The following is a 19,879-nucleotide window of genomic DNA, read 5'->3' as shown; positions in this document are numbered from 1 at the left end:
TAGGATCCTGCTGTTCAGCAAACTTGCTGTTGCTGAGCCATGCTTTGGATTCAGCTTGCAGCTTGCCTCTCCAACAATTAATCGACAACCACTTTTTCTCTATATCAGTTTATAAGTGAGAAGGTAAACTTTCCACCGGGACAAACCTGATCCCTGTAATCAACCAATGCTCCATTACAGTCTGCATTAGCTATGGACTTTGACCCAATCTAATGAGACCAGATAACTGTGATTGCCACTGTTGTGATTTTGTGGTGCTATTTTTAATTAAGACTTTAAAATTTCATAATTCCGGTTCTACCGATTTGATTTTTGTCGGTTGGTGTAATTTTTTTTATATTCTCTATTTTTCTGAATTGGTCTAGGATTTTTCTTATGTTGTGTTTTCACTTAATGGCTGTTAGAGTGCTGCATCAATAGTTCACACATTGTCTTCACATTAAGCCTGACTGCTTTGTGGCAAGTTACCAGAGTTAAGCACATGTTTATTTAGTAACTTTAGTGGTTCAGACTTGTATGATGCTGGCCTGGTGTGTGGTGGGTACCTATGGTACTTACACCTTATACCAGTTCTAGGTATCCTTTATTACTGTAGTGTAGGCAGTGTCTAGAAGCCAGGCTCTCTAGAGGAAGCTGTGAATGAGCAGCCAAGGCTTATCTAGGAGACATGCAAAGCTCATGCAATACCACTGTAGTCACACACAGTACTGACACAAACGAAAGAAAACACACAGTATTACAAAATTAAAGGTACTTTATTTTGATGACACAAATTCCCAAAATACCATAGAGACTATACTCCCTTATGAGGTAAGTAATACTCACATTATATACACCAGTATGCAGAAATAGGCATAGAAACAGTAAGAAAACAATGCAATATAGTGGGCATCACAATAGAGAGAAATAGCCCTAGGGGGAGCACAAACCATATACTCACAAAGTGGAATGCGAAAGTCAGTCCCCCACCTAGGTAAGTGGAGTGTGTACAAGGGAGCTGGGAGTACTAGGAAAAGCCCAAAGGTAAGCACCGCAACCCACCCCAGCGACCAGGAAAGCAGGAGTAAATCACTGAAAATTCCCCACAACAGACACTTAGAAGAAAAGAAGAATAATGCAAAACCCAGAAGAGATTGCAAGACACCTACAGTGGATTCCTGGACAAGAAGGCCTGTGGAAGAAGGAGACCAAGTCCAAGAAGCACGGCAGAGTCCAGGTAGGGCAGGAGCCCCTACCCACCAGACTGAAGGTGCAAGAGGTGAGTCAATGGTAAAGAAGGAGAGTCAGTACTGCACCCAAGAAGATGAAGTAAAGTTCCTGGAGGATGCAGGTGATGACCCACGCTGGAAGAGGATTTCAGTCAGGTTTGCGTCTTCGGATTCCGCCAACAAGCCTTGGCAGATGCAAAAATCACAGTTGGCGTAAAGTAGAGCTGCCAGGGACCAGGAAGGACCAGGTGGACTCTACCGGTGAGGGGAGTCAGAGGGGGCCCTCAGCAACACAGACATCCCACAAAAGACCAGGCAGTACCCACTGGAGTCCCACAGGACAGGGACACGATAGGTCATGCAGCACTACAAAGAAGGCTCCCATGCCGCCAGAGAACGACTCAGGGAGCTGTGCATCACAAGATGGAGTGCTAGGAGTTTGAGAGTGCCTGAAGATCTCATGGAAAAGATGCAAACATGCCTTGGCAGCTGCAAAGAACCCAGTGCATGGGGGTACTATCCTGCGTGGGCAGGAAAGGACTTACCTCCACCCAAGTTGGACAGCTGGAAGAGAGGACCATCAGTACCACTTCTGTCCACCACCTGTGATGCAGGATCCATGCAGCTCAGCAGGAGAGGGGATCCACGCAGCCAGTCGTCATCGCAGTTGGTGCCTGCAGAAGCAGGGGAGTGACTCCTTCACCTCAAGGGAGATTCCTTTTTCCTTCTGATGCACACTGAAGATGGGCTGTCCTCAGAGGATTCACTACTGAGGAAATGTTGCAGTTGCTGGAAGGAGCGATGGATACAATGTTGCAGGAGGCCTCTTGCTTCTTTGTTGCAACTTGTCTGGTCCTGGGGCATCCAGATGCAGTTTCTTTGGTCAGAACTCGAAGTGGAGGTTGCAGAGGATTCCTGCTGGAGTCTTGTAATCTGAATCTGAGGAACCACCCAAGAGAGAGACCCTAAATAGCCCTAAAGAGGTGGATTGGTCAACTAGCTGGGTGACCACCTACCAGGAAAGGGCTCTGACATCACCTGCTGGCACTAGCCACTCAGATGCTCCCAGAGTTCCCTGCCAACCTTGAATCCAAGATGGCAAAACCCAGAGACCCTCTGGAGGAGCTCTGAGCACCACCCTGGGGTGGTGATGGACAGGGGAGTGGTCACTCCCCTTTTCTTTGTCCACTTTCATGACAGAGAATGGACTGGGGGTCCCTGAACCGATGTAGACTGGTTTATGCAAGGAGGGCACCAAATGAGCACTTAAAAGTATTGCCAGTGGCTTGGGGAGGCTACCTCTCCCAAGCCTGTGACACCTATTTCCAAAAGGATAAGGTGTAAGACCCCTCTCCCAAAGGAAATCCTTTGTTCTGCTTTCCTGGGCTTGAGTTTCTCCAGCAACAGGAGGACAGAATCCTGTCTGGGAGGTGGCAGCAGCTTGGGCTGCCTGGAAACCCTCAGAAGGCTGAAATGGAAATACTGGGGGTCCTGGGGAGGGAGCCCCCAGAGTGCATGGAATCACACAACCAATGCAAAAGCATTGGGGTATGATTCCAACATGTTTGATACCATACAAGCCTATGTTCGGAGTTACCTTTATGTAGCTGGACATAGGTATTGACCTATGTCCAGTACACACGTAAAATGACGTCCCCAGCACTCATGAAGTCCAGGAAAATGAGCCTCGAGTTTGTGGAGGCACCTCTGCTAGTGCAGGGGCGCCCTCACACACAGGTACTTTGCACCCTGCCCTCTGGGCTGGAAGGCCTGCCATGGGGGTGACTTATAAGTGACCTGGTGCAATGAAAGGGTGCTTGCACATTTTCACACAGACTGCAATGGAGGTCCTGCGGAATCCTTTGCTTGGGCTCCCTATGGGTGGCAAAATATATGCTGCAACCCATAGGGATCCCCTGGAACCTCAATGCCCTCGGCACCTAGGTACCATAAACTAGGGACTTATAATGGGGCACCAGTGTGCCAAGTGTGTGATGAACTACAGAGTTTTGGGAGAGAGAGCATAATCACTGGGGCCCTAGTTAGCAGGATCCCAATGAACACAGTCAAACACACTGACTTCAGGCAGAAAAATGGGGTAACCATGCCAAGAAAGAGGGTACTTTCCTACAAGACTGAGATGGATTGGGATTATTATTTGATGTGTGTTCTTACTCCCTCAAGTTATACTCCAATTCCTTATAGGATGCAATTCTCATTTGAAGACACTTCACAGATTACATGTTTCAAGGATACACATAATTTTAGCAAGCAAACTGAAAAAAAATCTAACTTGGGGAAAATTGAGCAAAACAGGGCTTTAGTAGTAGTGCTTTACAACTTGAAGTGCAACTTAATTATGCTGTGCTGACTCCTATCTAAAAAATACCTTTTCTTAGCTAGGGTTACTTCCCTAAATTGAGGCTTTGCTGAGCTGACAGCCCCTGGCTTGAACCATGAAAGCCCCACTGTCCAAGGCCAGCAAAGTGCAAGAAAATTTGATTGACAGGCAAAAGTGCATAAGAGAACAGCTGGGACTTCAGAGACCCAACTTCTTGGAGTTTGATTTCATGCAAGGGAACCCCTAGCCCAACAAAGGTCAACGGAATGATGTTCTGACAAATACATGCAAGCAGGTGATGAAACTAAGTGGGGCTGCAACGAGTGGGAATGTGAAAAAACCTGACTTCAGCTTTCTGAAGGATAGTGAAAAACCCAGCACCAGAGACACTATGAAAATGAGTGGAGCACAACTCTGATGAATGCCGTTGTGACTCTAGTCACTGTGGGGTTGTGCAGCATTAGTGTAATAGTCAGGGGCTGGCTGGTGTACTGTCTATAACCAGAACTGTGCCCATAGCCCTGAGTAATTCCTGCACAACAGTTACTTGCTGGGACAAATCATTGCTTGAGCGAACGCCTCATACTTTAATCAGTAGTAACTTGATGACCTGACCCGATCACCAGCAGGTGTGGGACTAACAGTGGAGTTATAGGGGTAGGGGGAGCTCCACACTAAACACCCCCAACGGCCAAAGATACATCCCTGGTCACTCCACCACTCTGCCCAAAAACATTTGAATCCTTGATGCTTTTCTTGTTCATTGCAGATAAGAAGAATGATAGCATCATCATTTTTATTGTTAATAAAAACACCAAAAAGCAGTTAGTAGCTTTTTCGAAAAGATATTAACTCAGCTTAATGTAAATCATATTGAAAAAAAACTATGTGGCTCAGGTTGAGAAGAAGCATGCACAGATACTATCTTTCCAGTAATGACCTAGAGCTTGTAAAAAATAAACATGTGCCATAAATGTCATCCTTCTACTGATTACTTTTTCTTTTTAGAAAAACAGAAGGAAAAGCTAGTTCCTGTTTTCCTTGTTTAGGCTGCAGATGTAAAGATCCTCCCTGATCTGCCTTTCACATTGGCTGCTGGCTCTGGTAGTGGGCAGTGGGGTTTCAGGACTCAACAGTTATAACCTATTACAATAGAGCAGTTGTGTCATTAAGACATCACAATTCATTTGTAATAAGGAAATTAGAGACATGCTTTTAAACCCGAATTGTAGACTCCCCTGCATTATATTACTGTAAAGAGTCCAATGTTTTTCTGTAACTGGATTAAGTATCGCACAGAGTAAGGGTGGTCCATGCTTTGTCTGCCTCTTTCTGTCATTTTTTTCCATAATGGTGTTTGACTACTTTGAAGGACTGTGCACACTGCGAATGGTCAAAAATTCACAGTTCGTTGCGATGCTTTGTTAGAGTCATGGGCTTTTCTGAGTGTGCTCTGAAAGCAGAGAGATAGAAATAGGAATAAATAGTTAATTAAGGTGATGTAATCATAGAACAGGAAAACATAATAAATATAGGAGACCTCCAGGTGTTAGAAAGAGACCAGCAACCATCAGCTTGGACTGCACCACTACGGTTGAAATCAGGTTGATATCAGAAATCATGGTCTCCGTATACACCTACCAATGAGATTTGCTAGCAAGGCTTTCCAACCTTTATTTAACAAAGCCTTCTTTTATTACAGTTTTTTCAAAACCTCTTCTCAAATGACCGGGCCAAACAAACACTTAAGAAATCTATATTCCAGAAACCACCAAAAGACGATTTTAGTACCCTAATACCAGGTGTCTGAATTGGTTATTGCAATGTTTTTTATTAACTGTACAAAAAGGTTACTTTGATTTCAAATACATCTTTACCATTATCAAAAGTTTTTCAGGTGTTTGTTAATGTGTATCTGCCTTGCTCTTAGGCCTTCCGTCCAGTGCCTGATGTTTCTGCTAACTTTTAATATAGGCTTTCTGTTAACCTGACAACATGCAGCAGCTTGATACATAAAATCAGTCTGCAGATAGGCACCCGTTATAATTTCCATTCACGCCTGCTGACTTAACTACCACCCTTCCTTGCATCTTTCACTTCATTGGGAACACACTTGAAAATTAGCCTGACAGCAAAAACACAGGATGGGCAGTTTCTGCTGTGCTCTTGAGTGGACACAGTCGGGGCTCAGTATACCTTCACGGGCTTTTAAAATGATTGCTCAGTGCAGATCGAATTTTGAAAATATGTTCCTGAAAAAGGAACACATAGTCAACTGAAGTACATGCAACAAACCTTTTACCAAAATACGCTCCCCTTCTTAAAATAAGATCTTAACTAGCCAGATATTTAGCATAAACAATGCGTTTCAAATAAGTCATAGCTATCCCAACAACAAACTAGTGCGCTACATTTATTATCAAAGGTCTGAGCTGTGTACACACATGTTATCACACATTGTTTGACGACAGGTGCGGCAGCGATCGTCTACAGGGTAGGGACTGAGCACCCAGGACATTTCAGCTGGAAAATGGGCTGCATGAAGTGGATGGCCCTGGCAAGTGTGGTTAGCACGAGAACAGGTATTTTTGTAGTTCAGTTTTTATCATCTTGCCTTAGTTGTAATACATTGCATTAAACAAGTGTCATGGTATTTGCAGACTAAAGACCCAGAGCTCCACATACTAACATTCCTCACTAAGGCCCTCTTTACAACATTGGTGGTAAATGCTGCCTACTGCCGTGCTGACGGCCGCCAACATACCGTGACCGCAGCGGTATACCGCTACGGTATTATGACCCACACAGAGAAATCTGCCACTATACAGACACCCACACAAGTCAGCCAGACCAAAGGTCAGTGATAAACTGGCGGTACCAAAACCCACACTGTTACGCCAACAGAAATACACCCACAGTATCAGGACCCATGAATCACCGCGGCGGTCTTTCAACCGTGGTAAACCATTGGTGGTACACACTGATGTGCTCAAAATACACACACTAACAAAACTGCACCACATTGGACAATTCAAACTGCACCACATTGGACAATTCAAACTACACACACCTGACACACATACACACACCACACCCACACACCCAATCCAATATAAAACACCCACCCACATTACCCACAACTCTTTCAATGAAAAAAAAGATTGCTAACTGAGAGAGAGACAAGCCAGGAGCACCCACTCAATCTGAGCCACAGAACACCATCACCCATACACCATCCACGCACGTCACAGCACACACCACACCACATCACCCCACACACCCTCACACATACCACTCACACCACATCCATGGCACACCAAAGACACCCCAAGGTTTCAGAGGAGGAGCTAAGGGTCATGGTGGAGGAAATCATCCAGGAAAAGCCACAGCTATTCGGATCACAGCTGCAGCAGACATCCATTGCTGGGAAGATGGAGCTATGACGGAGAGTCGTGGACAGGGTCAACGCCGTTGGACAGCACCCCAGAACAAGGGATGACATCAGGAAGAGGTGGAACGACCTACAGCGGAAGGTGTGTTCCATGGCAAGTGTGGTTAGCACGAGAACAGGTATTTTTGTAGTTCAGTTTTTATATTCTTGCCTTAGTTGTAATACATTGCATTAAACAAGTGTCATGGTATTTGCAGACTGAAGACTTAGAGCTCCACAGGTAACCGTACAGAGAACTGGCGGAGGACCCCCACCTCCTCCCCCACAACTAACAACATGGGAGTACTGTTGTATGAGTGATCTTCTGTTGTCCATGTCTTCTTCCTCTGCTTCCTCTTCCTCACCTTCCACAGGCTCCATCGCTGCCACAAGACCATCTCCAGGCTCATCTTCCTGCAGAAAAGGCACCTGGCGTCTCAAGGCCAGGTTGTGCACCATGCAACGATGATCTGGCACACCTTCTTGGGTGAGTAGTACAGGGATACACCTGTCGGATGGAGGCACCGGATCCTGGCCTTCAGGAGGCCAAAGGTTCTTTCAATGATCCTCCTTGTTCGCCCATGTGCCTGATTGTAACGTTCCTCTGCCCTTGTCCTGCCATTCCTCACTGGAGTCAGGAGCCATGAGAGGTTGGGGTAACCAGAGTCACCTGCAAATATTAGAGGGATACCTGTTAGACATACACTCACCCTTAGGGACAACCCCACACCCATATACCTACAACAACTGTGTGGGGACCATGGGCTCACCTGTTAGCCACACCCTGTGCCTCTGGAGTTGAGACATCACCTATGGAATGCTGCTATTCCTCAAGATGAAGGCATCATGCACAGAGCCCGTATACTTGGCATTCACATGGGAGATGTACTGGTCTGCCAAAAACACCATCTGCACATACAGAGAGTGATAGCTTATTCTATTCCTGAACACTTGTTCATTCCTCCAGGGGGGGACAAATGCTACATGTGTACCATAAATGGCACCAATAATGTTGGGGATATGTCCCAGGGCATAGAAGTCAGCTTTCACTGTTGCCAAATCCTCCTTCTGTGGGAATATGATGTAGCTGTGCATGTGTTTCAGCAGGGCAAACAACACTCTGGTCAACACGTTTGAGAACATAGGCTGTGACATTCCTCATGCCATGGCCACTGTCGCTTGGAAGGAACCACTTGCCAGGAAATGGAGTACTGACAGGACCTGCACTAGAGGGGGGATGCCTGTGGGGTGGCGGATAGCTGAAATCAGGTCTGGCTCTAATTTGGCACACTGTTCTTGGATTGTGGCCCTATCAAGTCTGTAGGTTAGGATAATGTGTCTGTCCTCCATTGTTGCCAGGTCCATCAGTGGTCTGTACACTGGAGGAAGTCTCCATCTCATATTCATTCTCAGCGGTTGAAGTCTAGGGAGAAAAACGGTGAGCAGAGGGTCATATTCACACATCTATTGAATTAATGATGCATCTCTTCCTTTACAGAACCAGTATGTGAAGTTGAGAGTCAGTTGATGTGCCAATGTCTGCTGTGACGCAGTTAGGTGCCATGGCCTGTGCCCCCCTGAAATGGCAGCTGCCTGACCTCTCAAGAGAGACAAGTGGAAATGAGGTAATTCCGCTGGCGTTGTGCGCCTCGGCAGTCGATGACCGCCACACAACTTCTCATTGGTTAACATTAGGCCCTACATGTTCCAAGAGCCAATGGCAATGTACACCGGCAGTTATGGTATGCACCGCCGCGGACGTGATCACCATTTTCTATCTGTTCACTCACTTGCTACCTGACCTTCAACAGGAGAGGACCTACACTGCAAGTGCTGCTGTGACCTGTGTCTGGAAGCGACAATGGCTCATGTGTCTGGTGAAAGGGCCCCTGCCTTCATTTCGGAGGAGTTGGAGAGACTGGTGGATGGGGTCCTACCCCAGTCCACTTTATTCTATGGTCCTTCAGACAAACAGGTGAGTACACTGTGAACATGATGTGTGAGTCATGAATGTATGGAATGCTGTGTGTGTAAGCCACATGTAGGGGAGGCTGAGGGGTCCTGGGCAGAGTGCTGCATGTATGGTGGTCAATGTATGTGCGTAAGGGGATGGGAGGGATATGGTGGGCCATGAGTATGACAGTCCGGACGGTATGACTAATCCCTTTTCTGCTATATTTTTCCTGCAGGTCAGCGCCCATCAGAAAAAGGGTATTTGGCGTGCCATCGCCAAGAAGGTGCAGACCCTGGGGGTCTTTGACAGGCAGAGCACCCATTGCCGCAAACGGTGGGAGGACCTGCGCCGCTGGGCAAGGAAGACGCGGAGGCCCAGCTGGGGCTGGCCTCCCAACGAGGAAGGGGTGCCTGTTGTACCTTGACCCCCTGATGTTCCACATCCTGGTGGTGGCCTATCTGGAGTTGGATGGGCGCTTGAGTGCATCACAGCAGCCACAAGGAGGTGAGTACAGATTCAGAATCATGATTATGCATGTGTTAAGGTTTTACCTGGGTGGGGATGTGGACTGTGGGTGCCCCAAGCCAAGAAGAACATGGCAGGGTAGGTCCCTTGTTGGTCAGGCACTGAAGCACTCCAACCCCAATGGTGTTAGTGGGCATCTACTACTGGGCAGGGCCCTGTTTGTTTCAGGTGTGCAGATGATGGCGGTATGCTATGCACCCCATGGGCTGGTGACTATCTTTGTGACTGGTAGTGCATGGCCTAGTGCATAGGGCTGCTCCTTGTGTATTGTGTACGCCAACAGTAATGTTGTTGCTGGCTTTGACCAAGTGTATCCTCTGTCTCTCCTCCCCCTTTTGTTTTCACCCTGTGCTTGTGTGCATTAGCATCATCTGGCGGAGGAGGAGAGACACCAGTGATGGAGGGAGCTGCATCCCACATGGGCCTGGAAGCCGAATCCACCGACGTTGAGGGCACCAGTGGGATGGAGGGCGAGGGACGCACCACAACAGAGACAGGAGGGGACACTACAGACAGCGACCCCTCCTCTGATGGAAGCTCCCTGGCGGTGGTGAACACCTCTGTGCCCATCCCAACAACAGGTACAGCCGCCACCCCCCAACCAGTACCGCCCTCCCAGCAGACCCTCAGCATGTTTCCCGTGCCCGCTCACCCAGGAAGGTGGGCATCTCCTTCACCCCAAGCACCTCAGGCCCTGCCCCAGTCAGCCCTGCTGCCCTCAGTGAGGAGGCTATTGACCTCTTGAGATCCCTCACTGTTGGGCAGTCAACCATACTGAATGCCATCCAGGGTGTCGAGAGGCATTTGCAACAAACAAATGCATATCTGGAGGGCATTTAGTCTGGCGTGGCAGCCCAACAGAGAGCATTTCAGGCTTTGGCCTCCGCACTGATGGCAGCCATTGTCCCTGTCTCCAGCCTCCCCCCCCAACATCCTCTACCCAGTGCCAATCCCCTCAACCCAAGCCTATCCCAAGCACTCCTTCAGACTAGCATTCACCCAAATCAACACACAGAAGTGGCTCAGTCAAACACAAGCACCACACTTCATCTCACAGGCACTCACACGAGCACCATCCCCATGCAGACACACCAACATCCACTGCCTCCACTGTGTCCCCCTCCTCCTCCTTGTCCACCTCCCTCCCAGTAGCATCTCCACTCACACCTGCATGCATTACATCCTCATCCACTACCTCCATCACCAACACGCCCATCACTACATACCCCTCAGTGGCAGTCACAACCCCCACATCCATGCACACGTCCCCTGTGTCCTCTCCCACTGTGTCTGTGACCCCTCCTCCCAAAGTACACAAACGCAAGCACACACCCACCCAACAGCCATCCACCTCACAACAGCATCCAGCTCAAGCACCTGCAATCAAACACAGCAGACTGACACCTCCTACAACCACTCCCTCTTCCTCCACTCCCAAACCTTCACCCTCTTCCCACCCCAATGTCCCTAAGAAGCTTTTCCTAGCCAACATTGACCTCTTCCCTACCCCTACCCCCGTCCTTCACCTCAGGCCAGGGTGGCCAGAACGCAGCCCAGCACCTCAGCCACCAAGTCCACATCTGCTGTGGTTTCTGCAGCTGTCAGAGGCTCTAAGAGGTCACCCATCAGCCCAGCCAGTGTGCCACCAACCCCTGCCAAGGCCAAGAAGATTCCGCCACCTGGCAAGGTCAAGAAGGGGATGGCATCCAGCAAGGAGAAGGAGCCACAACCACCCAGCAAGGCCACATCAAAGATTCCAGCTGCCAGACCCAAGGTAACACCACCATCTGCCAAGGGCAGGAAGGGCCACAAAACACCAGCCAAGGCACTTCAGCTGTCTGAGCCTGCAGGTGAAGGCCTTGTGGCTACCAGCAAAACCGCGAGCACCATGACCAGCACCATGGCCAGCACTGCCGCAAGCACCGCCACAAGCACAGCCGCAAGCACCGCCACCTGCACCGGCGCCGCCACCTGCACCACCGCAAGCACCACTACTGTCAGCAGCAGCAGCCCCAGTGGGCAGCGGTCCGAGGCTGCAGGGGAAGGGCTAGAGCCTCCCACCACCACTGGCAGCCCTGCACCTGCACCGCAGCCAGCACCGCCACCTGCACTGCCGCAAGCCTCGCCGCAAGCACTGCCACCTGCACTGCTGAAAGTAGCACCACTGCCAGCAGCAGCCGCCCCAGTGGGCAGCTGTCCAAGGCTGCAGGGGAAGGGCTGGAGCCTCCCCCCACCACTGGCAGCACCCCCACCAGCACCGGCACTACCACCACTGTGCAGCCGTAGCCAGCGGCTGATGGACTATAGCCCTGCCTCCATGGAGTATCATGCATCCTGGCCACTGCAAATCTTGTGGCTCTGACACTCAGGTGAGGGACTGTGACCTGGCACCCCCCAAGTGCTGCATCACTGGGCACAAAGCCCCCTCCAGAACCAGTGGATAAAGGCATCCGCTCAGCCCCTCCTTGCCAGGAAGAAGCACTCTGGGCACAAGGCCCCCTCCAGAACCAGTGGAAGAAGGCATCTACTTAAGTGACTGTGGCTTTGCACTTCCCAGGAGCAAGCAGTGGGCAAACCACCCACTTGAGAGACTGTGGCTTTGCACTCTCCAGGAGCAAGCATTGGGCAAACCACCCACTTGAGAGTCTGTGGCTTTGCACTCCCCAGGAACACGCAGTGGGCAAACCACCCACTTGAGAGACTGTGGCCTTGCACTCCCCAGGACCAAGCAGTGGGCAAACCACTCACTTGAGAGACTGTGGCTTTGCACTCCCCAGGACCAAGCAGTGGGCAAACAACCCACTTGAGAGACTGTGGCATGGAGCCCCCTCCAGGAGCAGTGGCGTAGTATAATTTTCTGCCTGAAGTGCTCCCCCTTCCCCGTCCCCCTGAGGTGCCTGTGTGTTTTTGACCTGATGCCCCTGCAGTGTTCTCCCCGTTTTGAGGCAGGAGTCAAGTGTGGGCTTGGCCTATGTGTTATGGCCCAGTGGGCCACAGACTATTTTTGTGTGGACATTGTCCCTCATTTTTTATATATTGTAGATATTGTACATACTGTTCATGTATTTATGTACGTCAAAGCCTCCAGCTGCCTGACCCAAGGTGACACCACCATCTGCCAAGGGCAGGAAGGGACACAAAACACCAGCTAAGGCACTTCAGCCGTCCGAGCCTGCAGGTGAAGGCCTTGTGGCTACCAGCAAAACCGCCAGCACCGTGACCAGCACCGTGGCCAGCACTGCCGCAAGCACCGCCACCTGCACCGGCGCCGCCACCTGCACCGCCGCAAGCACCACTACTGTCAGCAGCAGCAGACCCAGTGGGCAGCGGTCCGAGGCTGCAGGGGATGGGCAGGTGCCTCCCACCACCACTGGCAGCAACGGCACCTGCACCTGCACCGCAGCCAGCACCGCCACCTGCACTGCCGCAAGCCTCGCCGCCAGCCTCGCCGCAAGCACCGCCACCTGCACAGCTGAAAGTAATACCATTGCCAGCAGCAGCAGCCCCAGTGGGCAGCTGTCCAAGGCTGCAGGGGAAGGGCTGGAGCCTCTCCCCACCATTGGTAGCACCCCCGGCAGCACCGGCACTACCACCACTGTGCAGCCGTAGCCGGTGGCGGATGGACTGTAGCCCTGCCTCCATGGAGTATGATGCATCCTGGCCACTGCAAATCTTGTGGCTCTGACACCCAGGTGAGGGACTGTGACCTAGCACCCCCCAAGTGCTGCATCACTGGGCACAAAGCCCCCTCCAGAACCAGTGGATGAAGGCATCCACTCAGCCCCCCTTGCCAGGAAGAAGCACACTGGGCACAAGGCCCCCTCCAGAACCAGTGGAAGAAGGCATCCACTCACCCTATCCTTGGCAGGATGAAGCACACTGGGCACAAAACCCCCTCCAAAACCAGTGGAAGAAGGCATCCACTTGAGAGACTGTGGCTTTGCACTCCCCAGGAGCAAGCATTGGGCAAACCACCCACTTGAGAGTCTGTGGCTTTGCACTCCCCAGGACCACGCAGTGGGCAACCCACCCACTTGAGAGACTGTGGCCTTGCACTCCCCAGGACCAAGCAGTGGGCAAACCAACCACTTGAGAGACTGTGGCTTTGCACTCCCCAGGACCAAGCAGTGGGCAAACCACCCACTTGAGAGACTGTGGCAAGGAGCTCCCTCCAGGAGCAGTGGTGTAGTATAATTTTCCGGCTGAGGTTCTCCCCCTTCCCCGTCCCCCTGAGGTGCCTGTGTGTTTTTGACCTGATGCCCCTGCAGTGTTCTCCCCGTTTTGAGGCAGGAGTCAAGTGTGGGCTTGGCCTATGTGTTATGGCCCAGTGGGCCACGGACTATTTTTGTGTGGACAATGTCCCTCATTTTGTATATATTGTATATATATTGTACATACTGTTTATTTATTTATGTACGTATTTCTAAGTATTTCTAATATTACAATCATTTGACTCCATTCCTTTTGTCCTTGGGTTATTCCAGAGGGTTGAGGTGTGTATATGTAATGTTGTTGCATGTGTTTGTGTGTATGGTGTTGGGGTGAGGGTGGGGATTGGGGTGTTGCGTGTGTGTGTCACTCTCTCCCCACCCGCTGTGTGCTAGGTGCAGTACTCATCGTGGTCGTCGTCGCTGGCGTTGGTACTCCTGGTATATGAGCAGATACACCAGCATGGGAAATACGTGCAACTCGGGCTCCATGGCGTCCTGGTTCTTCCTTGAGTGTCGAGAGGTGAGTCGTTTTCCTTCAGAACACTGTTTCCGCCATGCTTTTAATGGCGTTGGTACCGCCCCAGAAAAGGTGGCTGATAGGCCTCTTGTAATACAGTGGGCAGAACCTTGTCTTCCGCCTGACTGTTGCAAGTAACCGCTGCGGTGTTTGTTGCTACGCTGTGGCGGTTGGAGTGTTGAAGTGGCTGTCTGTGTTGGCGGTTTCCGCCGTGGTCATGATTCCATTTTTTTTACCGCCGGCCCGTTGGCGGTGTTACCGCTACTTTAACACCGACCGCCACGGTTGTAATGAGGGCCCAAATCTCTCTCACACACAGGCGCACCCAAATACACAGTACTTCATTTTCCCAAGTATCTTTTTAAATAAGTCAACTGCATACATCAATCAACTCTCAAATTTGAGTGTTGTTTCAAAAAGGATAACAAAGTTGACTAAAGCAGCTATAATTTTAAAGGTGATCCTTTTTATGTCCATCTGTGTTTTTGAAAACAACTGTCCAAACTTTAAAGTTCACCCTTGTCATGAATTACCGGGTCCTTGGAATCAGCTGTCCTGGAATGCAACATTTTTTTATTTTTTTTATTGCTTCTGGAATGGGAAACAGCCTTTACAAAGTGGTAATTAGCATGCAGTGCCTTTACTATGTACTTTTTACAAAGTACATTTTTACTATGCATATGCCTTTACCACGCATGGAAAGTCTATATAAGATAAGTATAAATGTTTGTGAGGGTGCATGTTTGTGTGTGTGTATATATATATATATATATATATGTATATATATATATATGTGTATATATATATATATATATATATGTGTATATATACACACACACACAGACATTTAAGAGTTTAGGTTTAGGGTTGGTAGGGGTATGGGGTAAGGGTATTTTTAGGGTTGAGGGGTGGGTAAGGTATTGGGTGGCAAAGGTATTTTTATGGTTTAGAAGTGGGTAAGGGTATTGGGTGGTAAGGTTAATAACTATGGGCCAGATGTATCAAAGGTTATTACCCATTCTATGTCTGTGGGAAAACGTGTTCATACATATGGCCCCATATCTCTAGCTCTCTCTCTCTATATATATGTAGATCTATCTATCTATCTATCTATCTATCTATCTATCTATCTATCTATCTATCTATCTATCTATCTATATGTAGATCTATCTATCTATCTATCTATCTATCTATCTATCTATCTATATATATATATATGTATAAGCATCTATATACATGTGAATTATGTATAGATATATGTATGTATTTTATATGTTATATATGTGCGGCGTAAAAGGCATATGTATGGTAAAGGCGTGTGTTGTAAAAAATGCATAGTCAAGGCATGCATGGTAATAGGCAGCATTTTAATATACAGCCTGTGGAAAAAGGAAGCTCTCTTTAAATTGTTTCATCTAATACAATGGATTTGTCATATCCTGTGAAAACTCTCTTTCTAAAAAATATATCAAGGTACAATTTCATGTTGTTTTCCAGAATGCTTGTGTTTGAAATTGGATCTTTAGTTGGCAGGGGTATACACACTGTCCAATTAGGGACCACAGTCGTAGTCAGGGTAAGACACATACACATCCTAAATTAACCTGTGCTCACCCTCTGGTAGTTTGGCAGAGAGCAGTCAGGCTTAACCTAAGAGGCAATGTGTAAAGTATTTGTGCTACACCCAGTTACAGTAACACAGTGAAAGACACCACAAAAAGACTTCACACCAGGTTAGAAAAATAGATAATATTTATCGGAATAAAACAAGACCAAACCTTCAAAAATCCAATGAGTACTTCTTAAATTAAGGGTATGGATTTAAATGTATGCAGTAAATATACAGTACCTGGTGATAGGAGTGTTTTCAAAATCATCTGTGCTAAATTATTATCCCCTGGGACAGGGTTTCAATGGTGGAATCCAGCAGGGAAACGTTAGACTTAGTGGGTGCGCTCGGTCGGAAGACCAAGACCCCCCCCCCAGACATTAATGTGAAAAGATCCTTAAAATGGGCCCCTCCAGACCGGCGCACCTTAACAATCTTAGCTGCTTACAAGCGAGAGCGCAGTACAACCACAAGGACTACTAAAATCGAAAAACCCATACCCACCCTAAAACCTAAAAATGCCCTTACCACCCAAAAACCCATAGCCACCCTAAAACATAAAGATGCCCTTACCACCCCAAATCCCATCCCCACCCTAAAACCTAAAAATGCCCTTACCACCCCCAAAACACATACACACCCTAAAACCTAAAAATGCCCTTAACATTCAACCCACTTAATACTTATCTTTAAAACCGTTACCACACATTTACCTTTACTATTCATGCCTCTACAACGAAATTCGTTGTAAAGGTTTGCGTGGTAAAGGTATATTCCTGGTAAATGTCTGAGTGGTAAAGTAGTGCGTGGTCAGCACATTGTGGTAAATGCACGTTGCATTTGCCACGTTGTAAGCTGATGTTTCCCCAGTTAATTGATCATTAGTGACATCTAGCAAGAGTAAGAAAATAAGCAAAACATCATCAAGAAGCTTTCTTTTCTGACAATTCTTTCCTTGTCACAGGTAATGCTAGAGACATAGCCCTTTTTCTTTGAAATCTTTATGGCATTGCCATTTGGCACAGCTATTGGTGTGGCCTTACTATTCAGCTATAACATCGGAGCTCCGCCTAAAACTGATTATTGTTTTTTGTTTGCAGGCAACTCCATGAACAAGTTATAAACTAATACACAGGTTCAGGCCCCTGTGGAAGCGAACAGATTTGTTTCCGCTGTTCTAAGCCCAGACATTCCTTTAGGTAAAAGCGAGCACTCTCATGCCAAGACTTGCTCTTCACAGTCGGTGGATGTTCCCTTTTATTTTTGATGTGCGTTTTAATTAGGCATAGCACAAGTGATCTAGGGTCGAAATCCCCCAAACCTTCACGCAAAAGAAATACATTACTCTCCAAAAAAGCACACCTGGATTCTGTGCTTTCTGCAGCTCTAATAAAAGATAAGTAAAAGCTTGGCACAAGTGGTTTGTGACGCCTTTCTGACTTGAAACATGTAAGCGTTCTATTGCATGCTCAGGAGAGAATACAGCTCCGAATTAGCAAGCATTTACAAAGTCTATAGATCTGGCTCTTGTCTAATTTCACTTTTGTGGTTATTTATTGACATGGTATGGAAAGAGGAGAGAGAGATGGTTGACTAGGAATGAGTGAGGTTGCGTAGAAATATGGAAGAATAAATCACAGATTGTGGAAGGTGGGCTACACAGCAGGAACATCTTAAGGATTTTGAGGGTCCTGGCCCAAACGTATTTTGGGTGCCCCTCTCTAGAACAGCTTTGAATTTGTGATACAATTTCAGCTCTTTCATGCCCTCATTGGCCAGGTGACTGTCAATCCACAGGCACATCGTCCAAATTCTAAATGTGTTTACATCTAATATTCAGGGATGGTGATGTGTGTTTTTAATAGCTTAACACAGCGGCAGTTACTGCAATCTATGTGACACCCTTCCACTTCTCATATGTGAAGTCCTGTTTGGAGCTAAAATAAAAAAAAAATTATGGATATTGCATGAAATAGAAATGCATTTCTCTGCAAAATATCTGTAGTAGGCTCTCACAAATTACCCACATTAAAAGTAAATGAACGGAAAGCAGTATTCAAAATATTTAAAACAATGTGTTTAAGAATTATCTAAGGTCATCGGGGGTCACTGCAGAGCAGAGCTAGATGTAATGTCCCCTCCCCCTTGAAAGTCTGAGGCTCTGGGTCAGAGCCCACTTTGCCCACGTTTTAAAACGTCTCTCCTTCACAGCGGAATGACGGAATGCTATGTTGGATTGTTGTGGGAATGTTGTTGTGTGTAAATGTTTGCTTATGTACTTGCTTACAATATTCATACATTTCATGCTCGAGCATTATTCTGGCAGCAAAGACTGAAGCTCCTTTTAACCAGACCTAACAAAGGTATGTCTTCAAAGTAGTATAGGTTTTCTATAGTAATAGAAGAAGGTGTGTTCTTTACAAGGTGTAAATGTTGACATCTGAAGAGAACTATTTTAGCCTTACAAGTATGCAAAATCAAAGCACATGATCGTGAATACTTGGTATTTAGATAATAAAATAAGATGTGAATGCACACAAACACTTATCAAAGACTTGGTTATAGTGATTCTGGCGAGAGATATATTTCTTATGTTTGTGTTCAATTATGGGTTGGTGATTCTTGTCCCCCTAAACTTTCCATACTGCTAATGGGTAATTCTTGTGTGTTAGATCTAAAACCACTGTCAATTTTCACAGGCAAAACAGAGGATGGCGAGGATACGATTTTCCCAGTGAAACAACCATCGAGAAAAAATGTGGCAATCAGATTGAGGTAGATGGTGTTCATAAAAAAAAACTGAACCATGCTTAGGCACCGAAAAAGTTCTGCAGTTTAAGGATTAGCAGTCGACAAGAACGGTAAGGGAGGCCTTTTTCGCCACCTCTATAGATACAAATAAGTGGTGGGCATATTCTGATACAAGACTGGATGTGGCACTAAAGAGTACTGATATGGACCAGAAACTGCCTACTCGTGCATATTGACCACAGAGCATGTGGATGAGCTGGATGGGTCAGTGTTTAATTTGTGCCAGTGGTTTCTTGAGTTCAGTGGGATTTATAATGTCATCCCAGCGGAGGCACTGCCATTTATTTTAATAAACTGCTGGTGGCGCTGCTGCTAAGGGTTGTGCTTGAAATTTTCTTTTTCCTAAATTTTAAATCAAACTGTAGTACAACATGGTCTGCAGTTCTGCACTACCCACAACTGCATCCCAATGACTGATGGGTTTGTCAACAGCTCAGCTTTGACAGCCATGCATGTGTGCTTGCAAATATTTATATCTGTTTGGCGCTCATGCTTATGGTTTCTTTGGGATCTCACTGGTGCATCGAACACTCACACTTAAGATATGATTCTACGCCAAACTATTTCGGTGTGCTCCCTGTTAAGTTAGATATGACCATTAGGACTTAACTTGTGTCAGTGTTGCAACTCTTTTCAGAGAACCAGGACTTCTTTTCCTAGTAGCTAGCAATAAAATTGTGTGCACATATTGGGTGCTAAAACTACATGGAGAGCAAGTGAAGCCTGCACACTCTGTCCAATTATGAGCAAGGGAATTAGTGTGACAATGAAGCCAACCAATGATCTTCGTAAGTGACAGAGTGTACACACTGCCTGCAGGCGAGAACAAAAATATGTGTTGCTCCCTAAAGGCTGTATTCAGGGCTGGTGGGTCTGCAATTCTGATACCTTATGGGACGGAAAACAACTTTCCACTGGAACATTTTCTGTGCCCTGTGTTGTAAGGGCAGCCATGATCAACGTACAGCCCAGTTCATAAATAAATGGAGGTTCTCTCTTCATTCAGGGCATTCACATTTGACTCTGCAAAAAGTGGCCCTACCCTTGAAACTAAACCCAATTTTTCCCTATTACTAATGTAACCACATAGATATTTGAGGAACCAACCATCTGTGGCAGAACACTGATAGAAATGACAACTCACTACCAGGTCCATAGCTTCCGTTACTGAAGCAGGTACAGTGACACTGGGGCCCAGAGCCCTGAGGGACCCACCTAACCCTGATTGTTTGCTATATTTCACACTTACAGTGGGCTACGGCTCCCACTTCTA

General features: G+C 47.4%; 1 protein-coding gene across 6 annotated transcripts in view; it reads left to right on the top strand.

The window, feature by feature from the left end:
• The window catches only part of LOC138300428 (heparan sulfate glucosamine 3-O-sulfotransferase 1-like), a 734,894-nt gene that overhangs the window by 278,068 nt on the left and 436,947 nt on the right, over positions 1–19,879 (top strand). Inside the window, exon 2 of one of the 6 annotated variants that reach the window (XR_011204937.1) lies at positions 18,495–18,656. The exons of the other annotated variants lie outside the window; for them this stretch is intronic. The gene's annotated coding sequence lies outside the window, so the exon portion shown is untranslated. The remainder of the gene's footprint in view (positions 1–18,494; positions 18,657–19,879) is intronic. 6 annotated transcript variants of the gene reach the window in all.

Source organism: Pleurodeles waltl, chromosome 6 (assembly GCF_031143425.1).
Source record: "Pleurodeles waltl isolate 20211129_DDA chromosome 6, aPleWal1.hap1.20221129, whole genome shotgun sequence".
Lineage (NCBI taxonomy): Eukaryota > Metazoa > Chordata > Amphibia > Caudata > Salamandridae > Pleurodeles > Pleurodeles waltl.
Note: the sequence above shows the minus strand (reverse complement) of the source record. Positions and strands in the feature narration are given on the sequence as shown.